This window comes from Chelonoidis abingdonii, chromosome 1 (assembly GCF_003597395.2).
Source record: "Chelonoidis abingdonii isolate Lonesome George chromosome 1, CheloAbing_2.0, whole genome shotgun sequence".
Lineage (NCBI taxonomy): Eukaryota > Metazoa > Chordata > Testudines > Testudinidae > Chelonoidis > Chelonoidis abingdonii.
The window spans coordinates 249,340,119-249,364,051 of NC_133769.1; the positions used below are offsets into that span (position 1 = coordinate 249,340,119).

At 42.2% G+C, this 23,933-nt stretch overlaps 1 protein-coding gene and 1 long non-coding RNA gene across 7 annotated transcripts in view; one reads left to right on the forward strand and one right to left on the reverse strand.

Annotated features, from left to right (window-relative positions):
- Positions 1-5,166: 5,166 nt before the first annotated feature.
- LOC142045963 (uncharacterized) lies at positions 5,167-6,969 on the reverse strand. The gene is made up of 2 exons (XR_012654878.1): positions 6,631-6,969; positions 5,167-5,473 (listed from the first exon to the last, which is right to left on the reverse strand). It is a non-coding gene; the product is annotated as an uncharacterized LOC142045963 (long non-coding RNA).
- Positions 6,970-7,249: 280 nt separating this feature from the next.
- UBE3A (ubiquitin protein ligase E3A) overlaps positions 7,250-23,933 on the forward strand; it is a 95,859-nt gene continuing 79,175 nt past the window's right edge. For 2 of the 6 annotated variants that reach the window (XM_032805584.2, XM_032805582.2), the window contains exon 1: positions 7,262-7,608. The gene's annotated coding sequence lies outside the window, so the exon portion shown is untranslated. Of the gene's footprint in view, positions 7,609-23,933 lie in introns of all 6 variants that reach the window. The other 4 variants (XM_032805588.2, XM_032805589.2, XM_032805581.2 and 1 more) reach the window with 3 other exon arrangements.

Genomic DNA, 23,933 nt, shown 5'->3' on the forward strand with positions numbered 1-23,933 from the left:
TAAATCAGCATACCACAGATATGGCCCTGAGTGTTTAAAAACAATATTAAAATTAGTTTAAAATGAACTTCACTGCACTGAGACGTTCATTCACGATTTCACAAATTGACCATAAATTCTACCAATGAATGTTCTTTCTGAAGAATAATTTAGACATGGTAGATACAGTATTCTGGATAAATATTTCCTGTCTAGTAAGTAAGTAACCCATATGGCTCACTTATAAATACTGTATCTATAAAAGTATTGTTGCCAACATTAAAAAGTAAATAAATAGAATTACGTATTACCCTAGCACCCCTTGATTCCAGTTTTCACAAGTGATTACAAGCACTTGTTATGTCAAGCAAATTTTAACTGAGAACTCTTATTTAATTGTAATTATGGTTTTGGGAAATTGGGAGCCTTGGCAAAGAAATCAAACCAAAGCATTTTTAATTCCTTGGTAAAGATTTGTTTGTGTGTACATCTCCTTTGAGTCCAGTAAGGAAAAAGCTAACTTTTTTATTTCGAGAGTGGGCGGGTTGTTTTTTCCAATTTCATGTTGAAGTATATAACTATCAATGTAAACTGAATTAATCAGAATAATAACTGAGAATCAGGGAACATTTCATTTAGCAAAATAACAACATATTGAATATAGAAACACTAATTTAGATATTTTTGTTAATGAATGAACTGTACAAAAGTAAATATTGACCTGAAACAATGCATTGTTTTATTCCTCACCTATCATTGATTATTAGGTTTGGAAGGGACCTCAAGAGATCATCTAGTCCAACCCCCTGCTTAAAGTAGGACCAATCCCCAAATGGCCCCCTTAAGGACTGAATTCACAACCCTGGGTTTAGCAGGCTAATGCTCAAACCACTGAGCTATCCCTCCTCCTACCTATAACAAAAGAAAATCTTTAGCATCATCCATTTGTTTTGTTTTTAATTTCAAGTGAGACAAGGTAGTTTACACTGTGGAGTAGAAAATATCAGTGTAAAATAGACCTGCATGCTGTCAAATGGATTGATTCACGAAATACATTTTTCTAGACTTTGACCCCAACAAGAAGCTCAATCTATGTTTACTTTTCATCTCCCTTCTTGTCATTACAAGCAGCAGCTTTTGGGTTCAGAAGCATTCAGATGTAGATTTACCAGTGCTTTGGCTGACCTTTTTCATTTTTGCAATTATTTAATTGTCCTCATGCAAAAAACAAAAACGCTAACTAAAAATTAAATCCACCACTAAACTTCCATACAAAAACTGAAAGTAAATGGCTGATCTCTGGCAATATAATATAGCTCAGTAAGATGTTCTTCCAATGCTGGTAATGTATACATTGATTTTCAACATCTGTTTTAAATTAGTGAAGCTTCCAAATGAGGTGCTTGTTAAATCCCTGGCCACTTGTGCAGAAGCACTAGTCTATTACCTGGTGCCTCTCTTAACAGAAGGTCAACTTAACCTTTCAGGGTTATGATATAATCCCAAAGGCACAGAATCACTTCTGGTCTGTCATATCAGTGCAAACATGGTAACAAAGTGCTTCATATTTCTGTCTGTAATTGCTAAGCTTTAGGGGGACTGAACATTTACTGGTCAAAATTGACTATAAGTCACAATTAAGTTTTACCACATTTATTTGGGCCTGATATTTATTTACACTAAGACCACTTTACAATGCTCGTTTTACATCTACTTAAAGGCCCCTTTACACTTCTAGAGTGTTAATGAGTTTCAGTCCCATTTATTTCTAAGTACTGCAATGTAGGTTAGTAAGGAAGTTAGCCTGTACGTTTACTAGTATCCGAGGGGTAGCCGTGTTAGTCTGGATCTGTAAAAGCAACAGTGAGTCCTGTGGCACCTTATAGACTAACAGATGTATTGGAGCATGAGCTTTCGTGGGTGAATACCACTTCGTTGGATGCATCACCCATGAAAGCTCATGCTCCAATATGTCTGTTAGACAATAAGGTGCCACAGGACTCTTTGCTGCTTGTAGGTTTACTGGTACTCTGGTCTTTAGCTACTAATAATATATAAACAAAGCTAAATCAGTATAGATTTCATATTGATTTATAAAAGCAGACAAGAAAGCTTGGGATCTCTGAGGAAACAGAGATTGATTCTATGCATCTTTTTTAAACACAGTAACTGCGCATGAGTTCATTTCAGAACTGGACGACTAAGCTGAACCAAGGTACATTTCCTAACTTTAAGAAAATGTGTGCCGTAACATACTAGGCAATGGAAAGACAGTGAAAACGGGGGTTGGAAGTGCCTGCAGCACTGGCATTCTATGCTAACATACATCCTCACTGCACAGTGTGTGAGAGAGAAGGCTGAATAATAGTGAAGCATTTACAATTCATCTGCAAAGATGTCCAGAGAAAAATTTCTGGGTAGTCAGCCATGAGACTTAAGCCTTGTCTACAGGGGAAGGATTTTGAAGATGCCATCACTAAAGGGGAAGTATAGGAAAATCTGTGCTCTGCTCTCTCAAGCAGTATCGCTGAGATGAGGTTACTCTTCACATGTCAGGTCTGCTGCCAGAGAGAGCGGGGTGTGAGCTACTTTCTCTGCCCTACCTTCCAGATGTGGTGGTATTATTGGTATTACAGTAAACCCTAGAAGCCATAACCAAGATCAGGGCCCCAGTGTGCTGGCACTGTACAGAAGCATAGTAAGGAATAGTCTCTTCTCAAGAACTCACTTCAACAAGACAGACAAAGGAAATACTGTTGTCTCCATTTTACAAATGAGAAACTGAAGCACTGAGAGGTGAAGCGACTTACCCAGGATCAAACAAAATCGGCAGTAAACTTGTGAATTGAATCCAAATCTCCTGAATTCCAATGCAGTGCCTTACCAAAAGACCCCTTGTGTCCCTTGGGTGGGGGTGGGAGGTAGGGCAGGGTTTCTCAGGGGTCGCTGCTTGTGTAGGGAAAGCCCCTGGCGGGCCAGACCAGTTTGTTTACCTGCCGCGTCCACAGGTCCAGCCAATCGTGGCTCCCACTGGCCATGGATCGCTGCTCCGGGCCAATGGGAGCTGCTGGAAGCAGCAGCCAGTACATCCCTTGGCCTGTGCCGCTTCCAGCAGCTCCCATTGGCCCAGAGCAGCAATCCATGGCCAGTGGGAGCCACGATCGGCTGGACCTGCAGACGGGGCAGGTAAACACACCTGCCCGGCCTGCCAGGGGCTTTCCCTACACAAGCAGCGACCCCTGTTTGAGAAACCTTGGGGTAGGGGAATAATTGTTTCTTAGAGTCGAGATACCTGCAAGAAATACATACAGGATACACTCCCTTCAATGAGACTTCAATTCTTCAAGATGGAACAAAGACACAATTAATTCAGCTACTAGAGTAAGGGTCGTAACACTTTCTCCTGATATCACTGCTGCTGTTTCATAAGTTTCCCCTTTGCAGCAAGAAGTTAGACTAATTGGAGGCTTATGTGACGGAAGCAAACATGCAGCCCAGTCATAGAGTCAGTACATTTTCTAGTGGATGCACGTATCTGCCTTGTGTGTTCCTAGGCTGTATATTCCTATGGTTTGTACAACAAAAACTGTAGCAAGTTGATGGAGCTTAATCTTTCTATTTAGTATACTACCATACCATCTTAAAGGTATTGGTTACCCATATAAGAGCTTCATATGAGCCGCACAATCAAAAGGGTGTCTGATCTGATTAAATGTGGGAGTCAGAGCAAAGCTACAGAAGCTACAATGGAAAAACAAAATTAATTATAGCAGAAAATTGATAGGACATTAACTGTTTCAAGTGGCATTAACCTGCTATTGGAAAAATCTGAACCTTGTGGCAAAATATGAATGCTTCATTGCATGTGAAATCATATATGGACCTTCTGCAAACAATGAAAACATGGGCTTCATCTCAGACTCTGACCAGCTTTGAAAAGTTATCTGCACATTTCCTTACGTTATGGCTTCTTGCTTGTCCCAAACTTGCTCCCTCTGAGATGGAAGACCAAGGGTCCAGTCCCCCTACTCTGAAGACTATTTTATCATATACCCCAGGGGTTGGCAATCTCTGGCCTGCGGCTCTCCAGGGTAGGCACCCTGGCGGACCAGGCCAGTTTGTTTACCTACCGTGTCAGCAGGTTTGACGGACTGCAGCTCCCACTGGCCGCGGTTTGCCATCCCAGACCAATGGGGGTAGCAGGAAGCGGCGCAGGCGAGGGATGTGCTGTCCGCGGCTTCCTGCCACCCCCATTGGCCTGGGACAGTGAACCACGGCAAGTGGGAGCTGCAATCAGCCTAACCTGCCAACGTGGCAGGTAAACAAATCGGCCCGGCCCACCAGGGTGTTTACCCTGGCGAGCTGCGTGCCAGAGGTTGCCGACCCCTGATATACCCAAAGTGGAGCAGCTTCAGTAGAAGACATTGAGAAAGCCCCACAACAGAATATCCTGTGACATAGGGGTTAGTGCATGCTTGTGAGAGGTGGGAGACCCCCTGTTCAAATCCTTTCTATCCATCAAGCAGAGGGGAGAATTGAACCTGGAGCTTCCATATAACTGTGCTAATCAGTGAGCTAAAAGTTATAAAATGGGCACTACACTTCCTCCAGCTGATTTGTGTGGAATGAAACCGGCACCTAACTCCTCACAAGAAATGTTTTAGGTGTCTAAAGTACCTCACTCCAGGAGAGAGTTTCCTGGCTATAGATTACTAGCAGAGTTAGGTGCCTGGATTTAGGCACCTGATTCCATGAGAGGCAGGCCTAGAACACACTCCTTTTGTCAACATCTCCCACTGGATTGTTTAGGTGGGTCCATGCCTAGTGTGTTGGCTTTTGGAGATCACATTCTTAGGCATCTGGCTCCCCATGCATTGTATAAAAGCCTAAGCACTAGGTTTTGTGGAATGCAGTGTTGTCCCCAATGATTTTTTGAGTGCCTAAAAGTTAGGAGTTGTGATACTCAGCACTGCAATTCCTAAGTCCCTTTCTGGGCCTAAGACCCGGGTATTGCTTTCACTAAAGTCCATGATAAAACTTATAGCTCTATAGCAATGAACAAATACATTCAAATGGCAAGGAGCCAAAGAATGGAATCCTCAGCCCTAAACTTAATACATTCAGATTATGTCTGGTATAAGGTGGTCACTATTGTTAGATGGATATAAGGGGAAAACACACACAAAATAAGAGACAGTGCTTTATTTTAAGGGACATTTTAGGGAAACAGCATTTCCCATAACATACCATGTATTTTTCTCTCAAGTATACATTTCTACTGCCCTCATGTATGCAATGGAATTATCAGAAGCTTCAATTTAATGTTTAAAATGATACTTATAATTTTAATACATAAGAACGGCCATACTGGCTCAGACTAATGGTCCATCTTAGCCCAGTACCCTGTCTTCCCGCAGTGGCCAGTGGTAGATGCTTCAGAGGAAGGAACAGAACAGGGTAATTATCAAATGATCCATCTCCAAACATGCCAAACCTGTGGGAAAAAACACAGAAATTGGACTTGTTTTTGGCTTAATTGTCTTATGAGTTGCATGTTGGCTAGTTTTTAGCTTGTTGCTTGTTTGGCTTGTAGCTTGTTTCTTCGTTTTTTTGATGGGCTCCAGGTAAGCAGCGGGCAAGTGGGGCAAGCGGGGCAAGTTGGGGAGAGAGTCAGGGGTGTACAGGGGGCCCACCACAGTCCCAGACTGCATGCCGGGGGATCTAGTCACATAGAGTGTTGAGGTTCTTAGGGATTGGCTTGTTTTGAAATGGGATTAGCTTGATTTTTGGCTTATTGTGAAAGTCGAGGTGCTTATTTGCTGCATGAAAGTTGGCAACTGCATCGATCTCCTGTTGTCTAGTCCCAGCTTCTGGCAATCAGAGGCTTAGGTTATGTCTACACAGCAAAGAAAAACTTGGGTTTGGCTGGACCCCCTCAGGGTCTTAGAGCCCAGGCTCTAGTGTGAGCCTGGAAGTTTACAGAGCAATGTAGGACTGCTGTGGGTTTTTCTTTGCTGTGTTGACATACCATGAGGCACATCCAGACCATCTTGGTTAATAATCATTTATGGACCTATACTTCATGAACATATCTAATTCTTTTAACCCAGTTATACTTTTGGCCTTAACATCCCCTGGCAATGAGTTTCACAGGTTGACTGTACTTTGTGTGAAGTACTTCCTTATGTTTATTTTAAACTTGCTGCCTTAACTTCATTGGATGACCCTTGGTTCTTGTGTCATATGAAGGGGTAAATCACACTTCCCTGTCCACTTTCTCCACACTATTCGTGACTTTATAGACCTCTATCATATCCCCCTTAGTCATGTGTTTTCTAAATTGAATGGTTCCAGGCTTTTTAATCTATTATGTGGAAGCTGTTCCATACCCCTAATCATTTTTGTTGCCCTTTTTTTGTACTTTTTCCATTTCCAATATATCTTTTTGCATGAGCTTTTCCCACTCATTTTCCACAGCTGAAGTCACTACTATGGATGACCAGATGTCCCAATTTTATAGGGACAGTCTCGATATTTGGGACTTTTTTTAATATGGGTGCCTATTACCCCCCACCCCATCCTGATTTTTCACACTTGCTATCTGGTCACCCTAGACACTATGTGGCATTTCTGCTGCAGTTGGTCCCTTACAGTTTTCCACTTGGGGTGGGAGGGCAGCAGGATTTGACTTCACAAAGCAGGCCAGGGTCCTGCAGACAAGTCTCCTTCACTCCAGGACTCATCGTTAAATCACTCCCTGCCTGAGCACTAACTGAGGCAGGAGGTCCGGTGGAAATAGCTTCTGATCACCCAGCTGAAGGCTGAATCCTAATGCAGCTGCACTGCGGGGCAGGTAATTAAGGATCATAGTTGGGCAACCTTAATCCTGGACCTTCCCTCACTTTGGAGGGATCGACCTTGCAACCCTGTTACTGCGCCTTCATGCAGCGCGTGTGTAACACCCCAGAAGTGCTGCCACAAGCCCATGGATTTTACGACGGTGGCCCCAGGCTGAACCCAGGGCTTGGCAGCCCCCCGGTCTCTTTCCCCTTCCTCTGCTGCCCAACGCCCCTCCCCGCGAAGGGGCCACTGTGCCTCCACCGCGCAGTACGGAACAGACCGACCCCAACATGGCCGCCAGCGCGCGCCGCCGCCTAACTGCTGCGTGCCGGCAGCGTCCGCCGCGAAACCCTCGCCCGCCTCTGCTCCCCGCCCAATGGGAAAGGTGGGTACTCTATGGTTCGGGGCGGAAAGCAGCGCGCCCTGCTCTCCAGCTCGGTGCATGCCGGGATACCCTGCTATGCCCGCGAGTCCTCCGAGGCTGCGCCGAGGCGATATTCGTGTTTCTCCCAAGATGGTGGCGCTGGGTTCGGGGTGAGAGAAGCGCAACGCGGGCCCTGACCACCTCCCCGACCGAGCGCCCCCAGCCCGGACCGGACCCACGGCCTCGCCCTCACCCACCGCCCTCCGGACCCCGCCGAGGCCGCTGCCCCGCAGCAGACCGGCTCGGCACAGGCAGCGGCGCGCCTCCCCGCCCCGAGAGCAGCGCGGGCCCCGCATGAGCCCGGGGCGGTGTGCAGCAGTTCGATCGCGTCAGGGCCGCGCCGGGGAGCAGGCCCGCAGGCACAGGTTCCGTTCCGCGGGTGCGGGGAGGTTCGGCCCGGCCCGGCCCGGGCAGGCTCTTCCGCGGCCCAGGCGCGGCCCGCCCGCGTGGCCCTCCTGGGGCAGTTTCGGTTTCGCCGCTGGGGTTTGCGGGGATGGAGCGCGGGGCAGCTGCCCGGGTGCCAGGAGATGGGGGTCAGTAGTGACCCCCGAGACAGGGGGTAGGTGCTGGTGGGGCCTCTGTTCTTTGGGGGGAGGTGTCCACGGAGCAGGGTACGTGGGTACTCTGGGGCACACGGTGTAGGGGGTCCTCTTAACATGGGGCTACTGCTTTGAGAGCAGGGGGTGGAGAGGAAGCATGACCAGTGCTTTGGGCATTAGCTGGGGAGACATCAAGTCCCTGTTCTGTCACCAACTTCCTGTGTGACCTTGGACACGTCACTTAGCTTCTCTAGGTAGGTCTGCACGGTATTTTGGAACCCAGGGGAGCAAGCTTCTGGGCCCAAGGCAATGGACTTGGACTAGCAGGGTGACTCTGGTGCTTTAAAAATTGTTGTGTAGACAGCGCTTTGAAGATGTGGTGTGGGCCGGAGCTGGGGTTCTGAAACCCTGGTCTCTACCCTGAGCCGCAGCTTCAAAGGACTGTCTGCACAGTTACTTTCAGAGCACTAGCAGGAGCCATGCTAACCTGAGTCTGGAAAGTTTGCTCCCCTGGGTTCCAAGACACTGTATAGACTGTACCTCCGTTCTTTAAAGTGTGGATAACAGTACTTCCTTATCTCACACAGTGTTGTGAGTTACAAATATTAAAGATTAGGAGGTGCTCACATGCTGCTGTGATGGGGGCCATATAAATGTGATAGGCTATTCAAGGGGGTAAGCTGACTTGCTTGTGTAATATGTCATTCTGGTTGAAGAGTTGGACTTCCTGAGCTGTAAACAAGCGGCTCTTCAGTTCACTTTATTTAGTTAATGTTGATTGCAGGATTTTTTTTGCTTTTTGTGCCAGTATTTAACATGAAAAACCAAAACAAATAGATTGGTTGGATTCTGCTCCTTGGACTCTGTCTGATCACGTTTCAAGTTATAACGTAACTTAGTTAACTATAAGTTATAACTGAGGTGAAATGTTGTAAAGTTGTGTCAGTGGCTGAGATTAAATTAATGGAGCTGTGGAAATGTTTTTATTAAATTGATTAGTTGTAAGGTTTGTAAGTGTTTATAGTGTATATATACTATCTTATTAGAGTTGTTACAGTCAAGGAAAGCTTTTCTTCACTTTCTGTGTAATACCCACGCTGCCCCTGCATTCTAAGCATCTTTGGGCTGGAAATGTGTTCTAGGCAACATTCTTGTGATCTGATGCTTGCAAGAAGGCCTGGTGTTTATGGACTTCAGTGGGATTCTTTACAGATGCAAGGGCCTTCAAGGATCAGTTTGCTGGATCTGAGTCTTATTTGGTGCAGGACATCAAACCTACTGTATCTATGGCAAAAAGTCAGTTTTAGGGCAGAGACCTTGGGTTTTTATTTTAATTTAATGAGAAGTGGCTAGCACATTTTGTGTGCTACCAGATCAAATAATTTAATACATCATTTGCATTCCAAAAGCAGAGAAGCTGGGAAACAGATTTAAAGATACAGATTCTATCACTTCGTAATGCTATGAACGTTAGTGTTTATGAGTGCATGTGAACTGTAACCATATTCATCTTGTAAATTAAATCTCTAAAATGTGTATTATAAAATTAATTTGAATAACTTTCTCGCATAACATTCATCATATTGACTTATATACCTATTCAGATTTTGATTATTCCTGGTTCTGGTCACTTTTAGCTGCACATCTCCGTCAGAACAACTGTAATTTTGTGTCAACTGTTACAGCATAAACCAGTCCTAGAAAAACTGGTTATCGCAGTATTAGGTAATATATGGCACTATTTATAACATTGGAATTTTAAAAGAAGATACTTGTTCTGTCTACTCCTGTGTTTTCCATCATTACAATATGAGTACCTTCCAAGAATTTAAAAATAAATAAGAATAGCCATACCGGGTCACACCAATGGTCCATCTAGCTCAGTAGCCTGTCTTCTGTCAGTGGTCAATGTCAGGTGCTTCAGAGGGAATGAACAGAATAGATAAACAAGTGGTCCATTCTGTGTCGCCTGCTCTCAGCTTCTGGCAAACAGAGGCTATGGACACTTCAGAGCAGGGTTTTTCAAACAGGGGTCACTGCTTGTATAGGGAAAGCCCCTGGTGGGCTGGGCCAGTGTGTTTACCTGCCCCATCGGCAGGTCCGGCCAAGGGACTTACTGACCACCACTTTCAGCAGCCCTCATTGGCCCAGAGCAGTGACCCGCAGCCAGTGGGAGCCGCAATTGGCCAGACCTGTAGACGGGGCAGGTAAACACATGGGCCTGGCCTGCCAGGGGCTTTCTCTACACAAGCAGCGTCCTAAGTTTTAGTCTTAGCGTTCACAACATCCTCTGGCAAGGAGTTCCACAGGTTGACTGTGTGTTGTGTGAAGAAATAGTTCCTTTTGTTTGTTTTTAAACCTGTCTATTAATTTCATTTGGTGACCTCTAGTTCTTGTGTTATGAGGAGTAAACACTTCTTTATTTACTTTCTCCAAAGCAGTCATGTTTTTATAGACCTGTCATGTCCCTCCTTAGTCATCTCTTTTCTGAGCTGAAAAGTCCCAGTCTTATTAATCGTTCCTCATATGGAAGCTGTTCTGTATTCCTAATAATTTTTGTTGCTCTTTTCTGTACCTTTTCCAATTCCAGTTCCAATATATCTTTTCTGACATGGGGTGACCAGATCTGCACACAGTATTCAAGATGTGGGCATTTCATGAATATATATAGAGGCAATATGATATTTTTCTGTCTTATCTATTCCTTTCCCAGTAATTCCCAACATTGTTTGCTTTTTTGACTTTTACTGATATTTAAGTAAAAACATGAATCTTTATTCCTAGGTTTTAAGAGAAATAGTTTGATTTGCTTGTAATTTTATTTTGGGTTTTGATTTGAATGTGAATGGGGGTGTACACCTCTGTGTTTGAGAAAAATAGTTATAGAAGGAAAGTTAGGTTGAAAACGTTAGTTTTATATTTAGCTCTGAAACTGGTAAGTTCATGGTCATTATTACCTTTTGTGGGAGTGAGTTCCATAGAATAAACCCAGTCCTGTGGAAATTCCAGCTTCATACTGTACCTCTCTTCCCTTTAAAAATTCACACAAGTTTGTTTAGAACTCGTTCTGCTTATTGCTGCAGTTGCTAAGAGACAAATGTCAATGATATTCCTTGTGATTGGCAATTTTTTGTGGATTTTGTGGATTTCTTTCATTAGTTAACTAATGAAAGAAAAGAATCAGTAAGTAGTATTAAATTGGCCTTTTAGAAATAATAATATTTAAGATTTGTCAAATACAAATTGACACACATTGTCACATTACCTAACTTGTCCCATTATAATGTCTATTTTCAGAAGGCTTAGGAGCTGTCTGTTTTATTTTATGTTGGGCTGAAACTTATTACAGAACTCGTTGGCCAAGATAGATATTTCTTAAGTTAATTAAAACTACACTTTTAACATGCAGAGTTTAAAAAAAAAAAAAAAAAAAAAGTAGTAGTCGCACTTTGGTTGATTTCAGGAGCTATTCAGTAGAACCTTTACTTAAAAAAAATCAACAGTGCTCACTTTTTAAAAATTAGAAAGCATGATCATAATGCTATTGCAAGACATTAATAGATTTATCTACACTAGGTTATCTTCTCAATTTCCCCACTATAACTATTCCCTGGTAGTGATACTAGCATAGACAAGCTGTTGGAATTTTAACCACTATGTCAACTAAACCAATACACCCTGGTTGCATTTTCAGTTCATAGAGCCCTGAAAAGCTGTGCATCTTGCATATGGCTCAATTTTTCCAGCTTCATTTTTTGTTATAGTAAAGCAGAGGTATCGATCACTTCTCTGTATCAGCAAAGTTTTCTTAACTATTCTGTCCCACAGTGATACGTTTCATGATGTGTCATAGCAGGCTTTGTGGGATGTGTACAGAATTTAATAGCTTAATTTAGACTTATTAATAACCTGAATCCCCAATTTATCCAATATTCTGGATAGTTGAGACACTTGATATGCAGTTCTGTACAGTTTAATGTCATTGCTTTTATTTTAACAATTTGTTTGATGTACAATGCATCATGACACTGTAGGCGGGATATTTTAATCCTGTATGCTTGTTTAGCAGCTTAAATAATCCTTGGACATGACACCTTCAATGCTTTTTTATCAGCCTCAGTTCTGTATTAAACTTCTATGCTGTTGAAATGTGATGTTTTGAATGCATAAAAATCAAGAAGTCTAGTTGTTGAGCAACTGCATCTCTTCTGCGTTGCAAATATGTTTTCTTCTCCGTTTACCTATTTGTAAAATAGGTGTAATATTTAATTTACTAAGGTATTCTGAGATATGATTAATTTATGTACATTATTTTGACATTCTGCAATTAAAGACAGTGTAAAGTATATAAATGTAAACTATTTATGTAAAAGCATACACAAACTATAGCTGCAGTTTTCTTCTCTCCCTTCCATCCCTCAAAAACATTCAGTGAAAACTGAGGATACTCAGTATTCATGGGATTGGAGTCTGTAATAAATGAGGCTCATAATGAGTTAACATGTAAATTCTCATGATGGAGTAAGTCTTTCCTACCAGCTGGTGATGATAGGAGTAGATCCATTTGTAGTTCCCTTCTAGTAGATATTCATGTAAGTAGACAGGCAACATATTTCTGCATAGAGCCCATATCGCATGTACTCATTCATTAGCCCGTTCATTTACAAGCCTACCCCCCCAAGATGGATAGGTAAAAATAGCAAAAACTGTATGACCCTTTCATAAGCTGACCCTGTATTTCAGGGCTTGGCAAACTTTGTCTCCTGGCCTGTTAGGGTAAGCCGCTAGCAGGCCTGGACGTTTTGTTTACCTGGAGCATCACAGGTACGGAGCCTCTCAGCTTCCTGCAGCTCCCAGTGGCTGGGAACCCTGAACCGTGGCCGCTGAGGGCTCCATGCCTGCAGACTCTCCAGGTAAACAGAATGACAGTGTATTAGATATTCAATTCAATGATTCCATGGAGTTTAAAATCATCAAATTTTGGTGTAGATCCGTTTATAAGCCGACCCCTGCTCTTTGACACATCACTTTTTTACCAAAAATATTCGGCTTATGAAAGAATATATACAGTACTTGTGCTTCTTTGGTTTGTGGTAGTCCTTGGGCCGTGCTTTCTGCTTTTGGCCTACGTCTAATGAAACTGACTGCCTGTGCACTACCGGCCTGATTTTCGGAGGTGCTGGGCACCTGCATTTCCCATTGATGTTAATTGGACTTGTTAATGCTGAACAGTTCTGAAAGTCTCGTCCTGAATCTCTTGATTTCCTTTCCACCACCTCCCTACAGGCCCTCTGTGCTGAAAGATGAATAGAAAGGGGTTCCATTGATCCTCTTTTTCTCTTCCAGCCTTTCATGGAGCAGGGATTTGGGATCTTCCACACACATACTTGTAACAGGAGAGGAAAGGAGAAAATAGGATGATATTCAAACTGGTTATTTTCATATGAATGGATTCTTTATAACAAAGGAGGCAGTGAAACATTTCTGTAGGGGGCTGAGTATGGGTAGGTTTAGGTGTTTGATTTTCCTCATAGCTATGAAACTGGCCCGCACTTCTCTCCGGTAATGCGTATGCATGTAATAGCTAGATCTCTTGAAGTGAGTTTGGAGAGAACTACCAATGCTTTACTGTATGTCTACGCTGCAGTAAAACACCCATGGCTGGCCTCTGTCAGCTAATCCGCACTTGCAGGTCTCAGATTGCAAGGCTATAAAATTGCATTGTAGCTGTTCACGATTGGGCTGGAAGATAGATGCTGAGATTCCAGCCCAATCCTGAACATTTACAGTGCAGTTTAATAGCCCCGAAGTCTGAGCTCTGCAAGCCCCAGCAACTGCCATGGGCCATCTGTGGGTGGTTCATTGTAGCGTAGAAATACCCTTAATGTTTTGTGTCTCTTCTTGTGCAGCAAGGGTTATCTCCTTGTGCTGTCATGGATGAGATGTTTACCAGATTGACCTCTTGACTCTGCAACAGGGAAGGAGAGGGACGCATTAAACAAGGACCATTCACTCTAACCTTAACAGGAATTCTCTTAAAAGAAAATAAATAAATCAGTGAAATCCTGGAGAAACAGGAATTTTGCATTCACAAAAGTTTGAGAAGGAAGTCAAAGGTAGTAAACAGGTGTCTGGTGTTGTGAAGGTAAGGGACTAAATGAAGTAGAAAAAACTTCACTTTTTTGGAAGATGACAGTACTGAACATGGGAAGGCTAGATTTGAAATAGAGGAAGCTTTCAGATTCCTGTGACACTCAGTGGCATAGAAGCAGGACTGAAGGAAGCAAATGTGAGAAATAAACCCAGTCTGAGAGTTAGTACACAAGACCATAAGAATGGCCATACTTGGTCAGACCAAAGGTCCATCTAGCCCAGTATTCTGTCTTCCAACAGTGGCCAATGCGAGGTGCCCCAAAGGGAATGAACAGAACAGGTGATCATCAAGTGATCCATCCCCTGTCACCTACTCCCAGCTTCTGGCAAAGAGGCTAGGGACAGCATCCCTTTCCATCATGGCTTATAGCCATTGATGGACCTATCCTCCGTGAATTTATCTAGTTCTTTTTTGAATTATAGTCTTGACCTTCACAACATCTTCTAGCAAAGAGTTCCACTGGTTGACTGTGCATTGTGTAAAGAAATACTTCCTTTTGTTTGTCTTTTAAACCTGCTGCATGTTCATTTCATTTGGTGACCCCTAGTTCTTGTGTTAGGAGATGGAGTTAATGGCACTTCCTTATTTACTTTCTCTACACCAGTCATGATTTTATAGACCTCTATCATATCCCCCCTTTGTCTCTTTTCCAAGCTGAAAAGTCCCAGTCTTATTAGTCTCTCATCATATGGCAGTCGTTCCATACCCCAATCATTTTGATTGCCCTTTTCTGTACTTTTTCCAATTCCAATATATCTTTTTTGAGATGGGGTAGCCACATATGCACGCAGTATTCAAATTGTGGGCGTACCATGGATTTATATAGAGGCAATATATTTTCTGTCTTCTTATCTAGCCCTTTCTTAATGATTCCCAATATTCTATTCGCTTTTTTGACTGCCTCTGCACATGGAGTGGATGTTTTCAGAGAACTATCTACACTGACTGCAAAATCTTTCTTGAGTGGTAACAGCTAATTTAGAGCCCATTCTTTTATATGTATAGTTGGGATTTTGTTTTCCATATGCATTATTTTGCATTTATCAATACTGAATTTCTTCTGCCATTTTGTTGCCCAGTCACCCAGTTTTGAGAGCCTTTTGTAGCTCTTCTCAGTCTTCCTGGGACTTAACTGTCTTGAGTAGTTTTGGATCATCTTCAGATTTTGCCACCTCACTGTTTACTCCTTTTTCCAGATCATTTATGAATATGTTGAATAGAACTAGTACAGACTTCTGGAGGACACCACTATTTACCTCTCTCCATTCTGAAAACTGACCACTGGTTCCTACCCTTTGTTTCCTATCTTTAAACAGTGATCAAGATAGAAAGAACTTGGTCATTGAGAGGTCAGGGAGAGAGCAGTACTTAGACATCCTCATGTGTAGGGCCCTATGAAATTTACGATCCTTTTTGGTCAATTTCATGGTCACAGGATTTTAAAAATTGTAAATTTCATGATTTCATCTATTTTTCAATCTGAAATTTCAAAGTGTTGTAATTGTAGAGTCCTGACAGAAGGAGGAGTTGGGAGAGAAGAGTACGCACAAGGTTATTGTAGGTGGGGTTGTGGCACTGCTACCCTTACTTCTGTGGTGCTGCTGGTAGTGGTGCTGCTTTCAGAGCAGGACAGCTGGAGAGTGGTGGCTGCTGTCTGAGAGCCCAGTTCTGAAGGCAGCTGCAGCACAGAAGTAAGGATGTCAATACTGTACAACGCCACCCTGACTTCTGCCCTGCTGCCTGCAGAGCTGGGCCATTGGCCAGCAGCCGCCACTCTCCAGTCACTTAGCTCTGAAGGTAGCAGCACAGAAGTAAGGGTGGTTATGTGATATTGCCACCCTTACTTCTGTGATGCTGCTGGTCAGGCACTGTCTTCTGAGCGGGCATCCATTGAACAGCAGGGTGGCAATACTGTGACTCCCTTAAAATAACCTTGAGACCCCCATGCAATACCCTTTCAGGTCAGGACCCCCAGTTTGAGAAACGCTGGCCTCCTCCGTGAAATCGGTATAATATAGGGTAAAAGCACACACAAAACCTGATTTCACGGTCCGTGACATGTTTTTCATGGTCGTGAATTTGGTAGGGCCCCGCTCATGTGACTTAATCTGTACATGCGAGTGTGTTAACTCATATTGATGGGTGGGGACAGGGAGACTTCCACGTGAAGAGGAGGAAGAACTATGTGGCAGATGCATTGTGAAGCAGGGAATAAAGGATAAAAAGGCTTATTGATTAAACTATAATATAAATGAAATAGTAGAGTAAGACAATAGATTCATTAGAATGAAGAAAAAAATTTCCAGGGATAGACTTAAAGGAAGTAGCAATCTGCTTCTCTTTGAATCTCCCCTAAGACTTTTTCCCAAACTATCTATAAAAAGCATTTCATATCAACTGGAGGAAAGGGCCAGTTGATTCAATATAAATATCTTCTTTTTAACCATCAACTTTTTTTAATAAGTTGAGCCTTCTTTCCCGTATCAGTTTTGCAAATCCCCTGGTTGGAAGGAAGTAGGGATGGTGTCGCCTGCTTCAGTTTTTTCTACTACCTTCTTCCACCTTTCCCACCCTTTTTGCAGAATAGTGGAGAATTCAGAGGAAGAGCTGCAAATGCTCAGCTATGTGGAACTAATTGGTGAGGTCTTTGAATTCTCACTTCAGTGGCTGAGGCAAGAGGAGTGAGCCAACCACTTCTTTGAAGCATCCTGCTCTTTTTTTACTTGAGGGGAGAGGGGCAGGGAATGTATTTTAAGAGAGACTTCTGATACTCATCTGGACAGAAAACTTGGATTTTCCTTGGTGGTTGAAGGAGGCTTTATCGTCTTGATGTGTGCCAACCTGACCCCCAGTATAGATGCAGCTAGGTTGATAGCTTCTGTCAGCTTCTTCCGAAGAATTGCATCCGAAGGTTGCATCCAAAGAAGTGAGCTGGAGCTCACGAAAACTCATGCCGAAATAAATTTGTTAGTCTCTAAGGTGCCACAAGTACTCCTGTTCTTTTTGTGGATGCAGACTAACACGGCTGCTACTCTGAAAGCTTAGCTACTGTCACTCAAGGAGATGGGGATCGTATCATAATACAACCATTGTGAAAGGCTGCATCTACGCCAGAGTTTCTCAAACAGGGGTTGCCGCTTGTGTGGGGAAAGCCCCTGGCGGGCCGGTCCAGTGTGTTTACCTACCCCATCCGCAGGTCCTGCCAGTCGGGGATCCCACTGGCTGTGGATCACTGCTCCAGGCCAGTGGGAGCTGCTGGATCCTGGGAGACCCAGCCTTCCCCTCCATCATGAAGTCAAACACCTGCCACCTCGACAGCACCAAGGAACCATTCAGCTACTATCTCAGCAGATTTGAATGTGGATTTGGTCGTCTGAAGGGTCATTGACATTGTTTACTCACAAGATTGGACCTCCAGTGAAAAAAATATCCCAATGATTAGAGCTGCCTTCTGTGTCCTGCACAATATATGTGGAGGTGGAGTGGCTGTCTGCTGAATTTTAACACTGAAATATAAGGGCTACTAGAAGAGCTCAACATGCTGCTATGTAGCTCAGGGAGGTTTTGAAATTTAGTGAGCAAGAGTAGTGTGTGGTGTGCTCGACCTGGCCCTGCTCTTTTTGTGGCCTGGTAAGGATCGTGTGGTTACTGTACATGTAGAAATATAATATTCAGTGCACCTATTTTGCTTTGCGTGATCCTATGAGTTGTGTGTCACCGTTATTACGAACTGCCTTTCCGTCAGAGCAGTTCAGTCAATTCAAGAGAGAGCAGGTGGATTTTAACCATTTCTTGAAAACTACAATAGAAGTAAGTAAACAATCTCACTCCCTGCTGGGTGGTTCAGCAAGGCATACCGACTGCAGGCAAATTAACCTTTTTTTTTTTTCTTGCTTAGAGTCTGTCACTACTCCACTACACAGAGAAGCTCTTAACACCCTCCTATATATCCTAAGTTACGCAGGTGCCTTGTAATGGTTACATGCAGGGTGGATTTGATTTAAATCAATTTGATTTAAATCAGGATTTAAACCACTGGTCAGGGAGACTCGATTTAATCATGGATTTCTACATAAAAGTGCATTCTTGTTGGTTGTTATAACCTTAATACATGTTCTTCACCACTCAGAGATAGATGTAGGTTTCATTTTTAGAAGGTACACACTATACATTTGTAAAGTGATTTATTTTGAAAACTTTTCAGATTAGTTTTACAACTATATCAGAAAATGAATGATTGGTTATTTCATTTACCAAAGGTAATTGAAGCCGATATTTATGAAGTCATTTGGAGGTGAACTATCTCCAGTTCAACAGGTTAATCGTTAATATTTGGAGGATTTTCTTGCCATGCTGTATTAGGAGAACATCACCAGACAGACATTTAAATTGTTTTATTTAACTAAAACAACAACATTACATATTCTGGATATTTTTTTTTTCTTCAACAGCAAACTAATAATGTTTTAACAAAACAAACATATGAATTTTTAAATTTAGTTAAACATTCAAGTTTTTTAATTCAGATTTGTTTTTGTTAAAATTGTTTAACGAAAATAGTTAAATGAATTTAAAAAAAACAAACAAAAATTAAATCGACTGTCAGCCAGGTCAACATGAGAAACTTAAAATATTGGCTTCTGCAGCTAACTCAGTCGTCTTCACCTTAATTTTCCTGTTTTTTCATAATCTGGAAAAGAAAAACAAGCTTTCCTGTTTTTTTCAGGTCCCAGGAAGAATATATTCTTTCTACACTGGCAGAAGAAGCTGCTGCTCTTAAGTGAGATTATCACTTCAACAGTCGCTGAATCCAAGTGCTTAAGTGACTTCCTCCAGTTCACTGGTGTGACTTTCTTTAAAACGTCATCGGCAAACGTAGATTTATTGAATGGTTCACCCTTAGCTCTGAAGTTTATTATGGTTGGCATTATGGAAGGATGATTGCTGGATGTCCATGTCCATGTCATAGCCATCTCCTCTTTTTCAGCAGTTTGACCCTAGTACTGAGTATTGAGAATATTTGCAAGAAAATGAGATGGAGATAGTGCTTGTCCCATTCATTTTTTCAATGCTTTAATTAAAATTTAATTTAACTCTATCATTGAATATTTCTCTTTTTAAGATCTCACTTCATTCCTTCCAAATTTCAACAATATCAGCAATAAAACAGCTTTTTCCCTGCATTTTGTTCAAGGCTACAGAAATAGGCTTCAGGGCACTCAATGTATGTTCAGTATTTCTCGTGAGTTCAATGTTGAGAACTTTGGCTGTGACAGTGCCATCTCTTTTTTTCACAGTTTTGTTCACAACTGTCATCAGATTAAGCCAATTCTTGATATAGTGCTCAAAACAGTCCACTACTGAGTTCCATCTCATGTTTTGTGGGAGGTTAGCTTGGTTCCTCCAACTTTTTTCAGAGCAGCTGCTGCAAAGTGGTTATGAAAGTATTTTGCAATTTCAACAATAGCCTTTATTTCTGGAACACTGAGGGCTTTGGCTAGGAGGTGTATCAAATGAGCACTGCAACCGTTATTAGCTTGGGACTCTTCTAAATAATTTCTTCTCATCTTGGCTATATTTGCAGCATTGTCTATGACCAAGCTGCATACTAGACATTTGATTTTTTTTTTTCAGTTTGTTATAGCTTTTACTGCTACTTCTTGTAAGTATTCTGCTGTGTGTGTATTTCCGGATGTATCAGTTGTTTCTGTACGGAAGACATTCCCTTCTTCTGTTGTCACACCAGCATATACAACAGGATCATTGTGGACATCGTTAACCTGAGTCTTGATAGGTAGAGCAATTTTACCCTCATGACCAGTAGTTCTCAAAGCCGGTCTGCCACTTGTTCAGGGAAAGTCCCTGGCAGCCTGGACCGGTTTGTTTACCTGCCGTGTCCGCAGGTTCGGCCGATCGCGGCTCCCACTGGCTGCAGTTCACTGCTCCAGGCCAATGGGGGCTGCAGGAAGCAGTGTGGGCCAAGGGATATGCTGGCTGCCGTTTCCCGGAGCCCCCGTTGGCCTGGAGCATCGAAGCGTGGCCAGTGGGAGCCGCGATTGGATGAACCTGCAGACATGGCAGGTAAACAAACTGGCCTGGCCCGCCAGGCGCTTTCCTGGAACAAGCAATGGACCGGCTTTGAGAATCGCTGCTCTAGACCTTCTGCACACTGCTCAATTTCTCTTTCAGATACTTTATCCAGCAATTTGCCTGCAACATCTGCTCTGTTTGGTAGACTGTATCCTGGTCTTAATGACTGAACCGTGTTAATGAAGTGTGGATTCTCAATCACACGGAATGGAGAGTTTGTTGCATAAACAAACCAGGCAATTTTTTCATCAATTATCTCTTTTTGTAATCTGCTGGTTCTTATCACAAAATTATCTAGGTTTGTTTCTGGATGATGGAGACTTTTTGCTACAGGTGATATACTGTGGCTATGTGACATACATGAAGTGACTGAAATACTGTCATTGGTAGATAACTCTGAAACAATAGAAAATGATGGTGATCTTGAAGGTGGACAGTCTTCAGAATCTTGTATGTTGAGGATGGTTTCTCCTAAATAAAATAAATCAATGCGGTTATTTAATTATTTCCATACTGCTTATTTAGTATCACTCATTGCATTCACTGGCACTCAGTACTACTTTAAAGGTGAAATTGTAGAAAAGATTTGCCTGTTTCGACTATTTTTTTATCACAACTGCATCTAAAATGATAGTACCATAGAGTAACAACTATATTTTTTGCTCACACATGAGAATTCAAGAATAGTCCAGAAGGAAGACAAGTAGTCCTTAAGAAAGAAGTATGAAATAAAAAAGTTTAGCCACCTGAAGATCCTGCATGTTCCTACTTATTCCTTTCATCTTCTTCAGTGCAGCTTCCTCCTGAGAAGGAACACATCTCATGACGTTGTGTCATTTGGGGAACCAGGCCTTGCATTTTTTTGTTGCACTATTTGTATTTTGCACACATGCCTGTCTTACCCACAGGTAGAGGAACTAAATGAAAATATTCCCAAACTAGGTTTCTTTTATGGCCTGCTGCCATTATAGGTTTTCCCTTCTCATGAGAGAATGGTCTGGTTGATCTCAAATGAGTGGAGGCTAGTCTCAGAAAGGCCTCAAGACTTCCAGAATATGCTCTTAAACAGTTTAACTTTTGTTTCTTCTACCTGTCCCTCCCTTCTCACATTTATCTCCAGACTTCTACCTGTGCAGATCTGTTCTGCCCTCAACAATCTTCTTTTCATTGAACTTTTTGAAACTTTGCACTTTTAGAGAGAGGTAAGGGATTGACTCTGCGTACACAAATTTGCAGAGGGACAATAGGGTTGAGGTCTGTTATTTCTCACCCCTGTCTATTAATAAATAAACATTTTTGCTGTTAACAAGCATGTTATCTCTGTAGACAACAAATCCACAGTTTGAGAACTGCAAAACTAAGCATCTCTGATGGTATCTTCTAGACTGAGCACTGAGTCCCATTGGGTAGATAGAAAGATTAACCAAAATTCATACAGAAGCCCCTGAAACTCCATAAGATTGGGTCCCTAATCCATGAACTGTTGGAACTGGTTTACAAAACTTTTCTTAAACATTACATAAATATATTGTCTCATATTATAGAATTAGACTTTATAATTCCTATTCCATGATGAGATAGTTTTAATTAAGATACATTGTGGCTCAAAGATATCTTTAGATTTTTTTCCTCAAATCATTTTATCCCGTGGTAACACTTTAACCGTCTTCCTTTTTGAGGTAAATATACTTGATAGAGGAAATTAGCATATCAATACTGACATAGGGTCTCACCCAGCAGGAGAGAAGGCAAGTTCCCTTTCCTTAGATGTTTTACCTTCATTTGACTCACTACTTCAAGTTCTAGTCCTTTTCTTAAAGAGAAATCCTCTGTAGTTTCCATCTTCTTTCTCCTAACTGCTGAGCTGCTCCATTGCTCGCTTTAGCAAGTCTAGTTTTCAGTTGGTCCAGAAATCTATCAGCAGATACTAATGCTTGACATTCTTCTAGAACAGGAGCATACCAGAGCTCTGGCAACTGCTTTTGTCTACCTGTTACTAATTCAAATGGGCTATATCCAGTAGAGACATTAATTAGTAGCTGCTCAGGGAGCCATCAGAATTTGTGTAATATCTCAGTCCTTTCCACTTTCAGTGACAACTTTGCCAAGTGTCTATTTAGTTGTGCAGTTTGACTGCTCCATGTTTCCACTAGCCTGAGTATGGGAGGGGATGTGGACTCTCTGCTCAACTCCATATAGCTTGTATACTAATTGGGTTAGATCTCCCTTGAAATGGGATCCCTGGACAAATCCAAAGAATGATAGAAATTCCCCACCTAGGCATTACATGTTCAGTGAGACACCTAGCCGCATTTAAAGAGGTGTTAGTTTTTACAGGGAAAGCGTCAATCCATTTTGTAAAAGTATCCACTTACCGAGGTATTTATTTCCTCTACATGTGGTAGGTATAATCGACTTGCACCTTAATCCATGAACCATATATCCTCTGGGTTTGTTAAGGGGATCTTGCTTCTTCCCTGATCTGCGTTGACAGCAGCACATGGCAATTTCTGACATATTGGTCAATATGAGATTGTACCAAGGGCCACCAAGCTGTTTGCAATAGACATTCAGTTGAATGAGCAATGCCCTGATGCCCCCCTTGATCATATGCAAGATACATGATGTCATTTTGTAAGTGTTAAGGCACTACTCACATCTGCTGGCTTTGTGGCTTTGCTATGAGTAGACCACCCCCTTCAGGCAGTATTTGAAGAGGGACTCCTGCCTCGTTATCTTTTTTAAAGAGATTTCATAGAGAGATTGTTTGTTCTGCATTTCAGCAAGACTGTTTTTTTTTGACTCTGATGTTTGAGTTCTTGCTACAACATTTTGTTGTGGAGATTGCCAGCAGGTTATATTTAATGCTGCCTGTTTAGCTTCAAAATCAGCCTGATCGTTTCATTCTGCTTTGGGTCCTTTCTTTTGATGTGCTTTAACGTTGCCAATTAAAGTTTCATTTCTTCTCGTTTTTAAAAGGGTAACTATATATAGCTATAAACCATCTGAACTATATATAGCATTTTTCTCCCATTCTGAAATCCAGTCAACCCATTGAGAATCAGAAGACAAGTACAGATCTTTTTTTTTATTAGGAAACATTTTCCAAAGTTCACTGCAGCCAATTCAACTTACTGAGCCAAATGTATATTACATTTGCTTGCAATCTCTGTCTAATTGCCAGGATCTGTAAAGTGCAAAGCCAGTATAGGCTTTTCCATCAGTGTGGTATAATGAACCATCTATAAACCACACCTGAATAGATTTTTGTTCAGGAAAAGGTTTCACATCCCATTTGGAGCCCCAGAAAGAGATTGCTTTCAAGTGCTTAGTTGAAGAAATAGGCACTCCTGGGGCTTCCCACCTACCAATAATCCTAAAGCAGTTTTAGATGGTCCAAACCAGGACTTTACCTGCAAATCTCAATCCATTAAAGCTGAAGTCCAGCAAGCCAGCTGAGAATTTGATACCTGCCCATCTTTAATTTGTCCAGAGAAGATATTTAGAAGGGTGTGAAGAGTACTAAGGACTATGTGTTTAACCCTGTAATAGATTGTGAATGGCCCAATACGCTGCTAGAACTTGTTTGGTTTGGTTTTGTCTTGCAGAAAATTTTTCCTCCACTCAACTAGGAAGCAGGGAAGCATAGGTAGTAGGTTTATCCTTGCCTAACTGAAGCTGCATTAACACAGCAGAAAGAACTGTAGCTGAAGCTCCTACTTCTAAAATAAAAGGTTTTTGTAGGTTAGTATCTGAGGGGTAGCCGTGTTAGTTTGGATCTGTAAAAAGCGGCAGAGTCCTGTGATTCCTTATAGACCAACAGACGTATTGGAGCATAAGCTTGTCATGTCATCTGATGAAGTGGGTATTCACTCATGAAAGCTTATGCTCCAATACGTCTGTTATT